We start from the raw sequence: 6,886 nt of genomic DNA, 5'->3' as shown, positions 1-6,886 counted from the left end.
GAAACTCAAAATCGCCGTGGGGGCAAAGATTTGAGAAAAAGGGGAGAGGGGGAGGCAGTAAAAAGGTGAGTGAGAGTAACTGAACGGTTCCCCCCCACCGGTAAAAGGATATACCCTTGAAGTTCCAGAAGTTTCCGGAAAAATTTCCGGAAAATTCCAGAAGTCTGGATATTTCCAAAAAAAAGTTCTGGAGATTTTCAGAAATTTCCGGAGATGTCCGGAAATTTCCGCTCCCCCTGGCGATCAGCCACTAGATTTGAGAGGAATTTAATTTGGGATAGATTTGGATGACTATAGCTTGAAAAACTATGTGAGCATGACTAGATTTATCACTTAAGATCAACCAACAAGCAATCAATGAGAACTATGATCCAAGTGATATATCCAAAGTAAAGCTAAATATTTTAAGAGTAAAATCACACTTCATATATATATATATTTTATTAAAGTTTTTTTTTTATTTTGAACACATCTATCTTAGATCACCCAAATATGCACATGATTTCAAGCTATGTTACGAGAATCCAAAATATTTAGTTCACTCCTCAAGGCACAAAACCTTTGCTCATCAAGAGGTTTTGTGAAGATATTGGCTAGTTGATTTTCGGTGCTCACATGACTAAGGGCGATATCTCCTTTGGCTTCATGATCTCTTAGGAAATGGTGTCTTATGTCAATGTGCTTGGTTCGAGAGTGGTTCACAGGGTTGTTTGCTAGTTTTATGGCACTCTCAATGTCACATAGGAGAGGTATTTTGTTGAACTCACAACCAAAGTCTCTCAATGTAAACCTCATCCAAAGTAGTTGGGCACAACAAGCACCGGCTGCAACATACTCAACCTCGGCGGTGGATAGGGCAACAGAGTTTTGTTTCTTAGAATTCCAAGACACCAAGGACCTACCAAGAAATTGACAAGTTCCGGATGTACTCTTTCTATCTACCTTGCAACCGGCATAATCCGAATTGGAATAGCTAAGTAGATTGAAAGTGGAGCCTTTAGGATACCATAAGCCAAGGTTAGGAGTGTGTACTAGATTATTAGAATTCTCTTAGCGGCCATAAGATGACATTCTTTAGGGTTAGCTTGAAACCTTGCACACATGCACACACTAAGCATGATATCAGGCCTAGATGCACAAAGATAAAGCAATGAGCCTATCATGGACCGATATACCTTTTGATCCACACTCTTACCATCTTCATTTAGATCAAGATGTCCATTGGTTGGCATAGGAGTCTTGATGGGCTTCGCATTCTCCATGTCAAACTTCTTGAGCATATCTTGTGTGTACTTGGTTTGACTTATGAAGGTGCCATCCTTGAATTGCTTGATTTGAAAACCTAGAAAGAACTTCAACTCTCCCATCATGGACATCTTGAACCTCTTGGTCATGATCCTACTAAACTCATCAACCCACATTTGATTAGTAGAACCAAATATTATGTCATCGACATATATTTGGCATACAAAGATATCGTTATCCTTTTTGCGAGTAAAGAGAGTAGGATCGGCTTTGCCTATCTCAAAGCCTTTCCTTAAGAGAAAATCCTTAAGGCATTCATACCATGCTCTTGGTGCTTGTTTAAGCCCATAGAGCGCCTTATGGAGCTTGTAGACGTGGTTGGGCAAATTTGGATCTTCAAAGCCTAGTGGTTGCTCAACATATACAACTTCGGAGATTGGGCCATTCAAGAAAGAACTCTTGACATCCATTTGGTATAGCTTGAAGTCATGATGGGTGGCATAGGCTAATAGTTTGTGGATAGCTTCTAGTCTTGCCACCACATAAGTTTCCCCAAAATCCAATCCCTCGACTTGAGTGAATCCTTGAGCAACCAACCTTGCCTTGTTTCTTGTAACCACGCCATTCTCATCTTGTTTGTTGCGAAACACCCACTTGGTTCCAATCACATTTTGCATGGGGCGTTCTACTAAGGACCAGACTTCATTCCTTGTGAAGTTGTTCAACTCCTCTTGCATGGCCATAACCCAATCCGAGTCCTCCAGCACCTCATCTACCTTAAGGCATTCCAAAGAGGAAACAAACGAGTAATGTTCACAAAAATTAGGTAAACGAGAATGAGTAGTTACCCGTCTTCAAATGCTTCCCAAGATATTATCAACGGGATGATCCCGTTGGATACTTTGATGAACTCTTGGATGAGGGTTGGAAGCTTGCGGTTGGATTAAATCCTCATCGTTGGCTTGATGTTGATCACTTTCCTCAGAATTTTTGGAATTTTCCGGAGTGTGTCCGGAGATTTCCAGAACTTGTCCGGAGATTTCTGGATCTCCGGAAATTTCCGCAACATGTTCCGGAGATCTCCAAAATTCTGAGGTCCTCGAATTTGCAGCGGTATTTTGATTGATCTTCCTATCAATTGTGTCATCGACATCTTCCTTTTCTTGAGGTTTAACTTCCCGTATGGCCGTCTTATCAATAGCTCGTGATGGAAGTTCTTCTTTGCCTACAATATTGAGATCAATTTGCTCTACTTGAGAGCCGTTAATTTCATCAAACGTTACGTCATACACAACTTCAACACAGCTGGTGGTTTTGTTGAAGACTCGATAGCCGTGAGCGTTTGAGGCATAACCAAGAAGAAAACCTTCATCAACTTTAGGTGCAAACTTAGAGCTTTTAGGCTTCTTGTTGAGAATGAAGCACTTACTACCAAAAACTGTAAAGTAAGACACGTTAGGCTTTTTACCGGTGATGAGTTCATACGTGGTCTTGTGCAACATCTTGTGGAGATAGAGCTGGTTGATAGCATAACATGCTGTGTTGACCACTTCTGCCCAAAATTGATTCGAAGTCTTGTATTCATTAAGCATTATTCTTGCCGCATTGATGAGTGTTCTATTCTTCCTTTCCACAATCCCATTTTGTTGTGGAGTGTATGGGACGGAGAACTCATGACCAATGCCTTCCTTGTCAAGATACTCTTCAATGTTGGTGTTCTTGAACTCGGTGCCATTGTCGCTTCTTACTCTCTTGATCTTCACTTCATACTCATTTTGTGCTCTTGTTGCAAACTTCTTGAATATCCCATGAACTTCACCCTTGTCATGCAAGAAGAACACCCATGTATAGCGAGAGTAATCATCAATAATGACAAATCCATATTTGTTTCCCCCAATATTAATGTAAGCCACCGGACGAAAGATATCCATATGCAGTAGCTCCAATGATTTTGTGGTGGTTAGGATGCTTTTGGATGGATGAGGGGCACCGACTTGCTTTCCGGCTTAACAAGATCTAAAAATTCTATTTTTCTCAAAATGAACATCTGTTAGTCATAAGGATGTGTTCCTCCTTTAGAAGCTTGTTGAGATTATTCATCCCAACATGACCTAGCCGGCGATGCCAAAGCCAACTCATGCTAGACTTTACTGTTAAGCATGTATCAAGTTGAGATTTATTAGAGGAGAAGTCCACTAGATAAAGCTTTCCCTTGAGTTCACCCTTAAAAGCAACAGAGTCATTGCTTCTTCTAAAGATGGTCACCCTCATTGGTGAACAAACAATTTAACCCATCTCACAAAGTTGTGACACGGATAACAAGTTGTAGTCCAAAGATTCAACCAAATAAACATTAGAAATTCAATGCTCAGTTGAGATTGCAACTTTACCTATACCAACAACCGTTCCTTCACTATTGTCCCAAACACAATCTTCTCCCTTGGATTCTTCTTCATCTCACATGTGGAGAACATTTCCTTCTCGCCGGTCATATGATTGGTGCATCCACTATCGATCACCCATTTTGTCCCACCGGTGAGTAAGCCTACAAACAAGTTAGGCTTATGTTTTAGGTACCCAAATAGATTTGGGTCCTAGTGCATTAGTTACAAGAACTTTGGGCACCCATACACTCCTCTTAATCAAAGTGTCCTTGGTGTGGTTCCCCACATACTTGGCAATCACTTTACCATTATGATCCCAAGTTAATACATAACCGGCATAAAATGTACTTTGTGATGCATATGGCTTGGGTTTCTTGACTTGCTAAGGTTGAAAAACCTTGGGGTTGTATGGCACAGCACGGGGCTTCTCTTGCTTTTGTTGAGAATTGTTGAACTTGATGGGCTTGTTGTATTCTTGCTTACCAACAACTCTTGCCCCAAGTTGCTTCATGCCATGTACCACTCTTCTTGCCCCCATGCCCGTAGTATGGTTGTTCTTCACGAATGGAATGGGCTCAATCGAGCCTTGCTCAAACTTACCTAGCCCCTTTCCATCCTTGAAGCCATACTTCTTCATGTAGTTTGACCCAAAGTCCTTGGTATGATTTTCAAATTCACCTCTTTTCGAAGTGCTCTTCTCCTCATTGAGAAGTGAATTTGACAACCTAGCAATCTCATTTTTCATAACATTTATTTGAGCAATGTTAGTAGCACAAGCATTTACATCAATGTTGTGACATCTTGCACAACTATTACTAGTAGAAGCACTAGAAGATATGGATGCATCATTAGAGCTAGATGATGTACTCTTCTTAAGGATGTCATGTTGAACTTCAAGTGCCATGAGTTTAGCTTCCAAACTAGTGAGGTTCTCTTGAAGCTTAACATTTTCATCCTGAAGACTAGCACTAGTGTCTTTAACTAAAGAAACCTCCTTAGTTAATTCATCCACTTTCATCTTCTCTTTAACAAGAGATTTCTCAAGGCTAAGAATTTCGCCAAGTTTAGTCTTGAGGTCCTCTTGCACCTTGAATCCCTTCTTTTCATTTTCAAGGGACTTTTCAAGGGCAATGGTTTTCTCTCGCTTAAGCCTAAACAACTCTTCTTGCACCTCAAGAGTCTCATCCCTATCTTCAATTTCCATCATTAATTTCATTATTCTCTTAGATGCTAGTTTTCCTAAACCTTTTAAAGCCTTTTCACCATCACTAGCATTACCATAATCATTATCATTATGAGAGGGGGTTTTGGAATCTACCTTTGGCCCTCTAGCCATGAAGCAAGTGTGGGTAAAGCCTTCTTCATCATCGGTGAGATCATCAAATAGAGACTATTTGGAGATTGGGCTTCAAATGCCATAGTTGCCACACCAACCTCCTCATTGGAATCCGAGCTTTCCTCATTTGAGTCCCATTCTTGACCAAAATGGGCTTCACCAATCTTCTTTTTGTACTTGTTCTTGTCATGCTTTGATATGTCATTTCTCATGATCTTGACATCCGGACAATTTGCAATGAAGTGGCCCTCCTTGCCACATCCAAAGCACGACCTCTTTGATTTCCTCTTGTTCTTCTCTTTGTCTTTGTTCTTCTCAAAGAAACCACCCCTCTTCATCACTCTCCTTATTCTTCTCATGAATAAGGCCATTTCTTCCTCGTCCATGCTCTCACTGTCACTATCATCATCAATTTTCTTGGTGGTTGCCTTTGACGATGAACTTGCTTCCTTTTCTTTGCTCTTTTGACTTTCCTTGAGAGCTACCCCATTGTTCTTCTCAATTTTTTCATGAATCTTTGACATCTCTTGGGATAGTTTGGATTCCGCGACGGTGATGAGATGTTCTTCAATACGTCCAATCACATCCACCAGTGTGAACTTCTTGAATCCTCTCTTCTCCCTAATCAATATATGAAGTTGAACATCTCTAGCCATGTAAGCCGAGAGGATCTTGTCAACCACTTCTCTTCTTCCCCATTTATCACTCCCAAGAGATCTTATCTTGTTGACAATCCTGTTCAACCTATTATACATCTCTTGAGGTGTTTCATCTTCCTTTATGATGAAACGGTTGAGTTCACTTTCCAAAGCTCTTATTCTTCCTTTTCTAACTCTCTTTGTGCCTTGATGGTTGATGAATAGAGTATCCCATACCTCTTTAGCGGATTGAAATCCATCCACCTTATCAAACTCTTCGGTGCATAGGAACTCATGATAAGATGCAAGGTTTGATAGTTGTGTTGTATGTCAAGAACTTGATATTGTGTGAGAGTGGCATCTTTGAATGGAAATGTTATGCCTACATTCACAACATCCCAAAGTGTGGGGTTGACCGCCATCAAATGCTCCCTCATCGAGTTTTTCCACTTGGAATAGCTTACCCCATCGAAATGTGGCGGCTTTCCCAAGTTGATCAACCCGGATGAGGTATTAACATTTAAGCGATTGTAATTGAAAGGGATTTGATAATACTCCCTTCTCGAGCCACGACGTCCAGAGCGATTAGACCTTGCATCGTCATAGTCGGAGTCGTCGTCGGAGGAATCGTCACTATCATGACGTCTCCTCTCACTTGTGCTTGCTCCACCAACTCCTCCACCTTGAGCACTTGTTGTTGCTCCTTATGGTACCACGAGTGGTTGGGAGTTGGTTGGATTTGAGATATTTCCTCCAATAGCCACATCTTGATTCCCCGAGGTTGACATCTCTATGCTCCAAGCGGTTAGGCTTTAATCCGGAGACCAAAGCTTTGATACCAATTGAAAGGATTCTAGAGTGTCGACTAGAGGGGGGGTGGGGGGTGAATATTTGAATCTGAATATTTAACACTTCAAATAAACTTGTTAAAAAGTTCCAGAAATTTCCGAAGAAATCTCCGAAGAAATTTGGACTTCTCCGAAAAACAACTACACCCCCTAGCAAGACTTGCTGGAAATTAGATCGATGAATATAAGTGAAGCAACGGGTTATTATAGGACTATTAAGTAAGATAGAACAACTCCAAGCACACTAGAAATGTAGATCGGGAGCAAACCCTAGAAACAAGTTCTAAGCAAGAATGTGAATGAACTTAAAAGCAATAAGCAAGAATGACACAAGGATTTGTTACCAGAGTTCAGTTTCACACCGCGAAGCCTACGTCTCCGTTGAGGATCCACGAAGGGTGGACTTATGTCACCAAGTCACTTTCCTCTCTCTAG

The sequence above is a fragment of the Setaria italica genome, chromosome IV (genome assembly GCF_000263155.2).
Source record: "Setaria italica strain Yugu1 chromosome IV, Setaria_italica_v2.0, whole genome shotgun sequence".
Lineage (NCBI taxonomy): Eukaryota > Viridiplantae > Streptophyta > Magnoliopsida > Poales > Poaceae > Setaria > Setaria italica.
The sequence above is the reverse complement of the archived record's forward strand: the minus strand, read 5'-3'. Positions refer to the sequence as shown.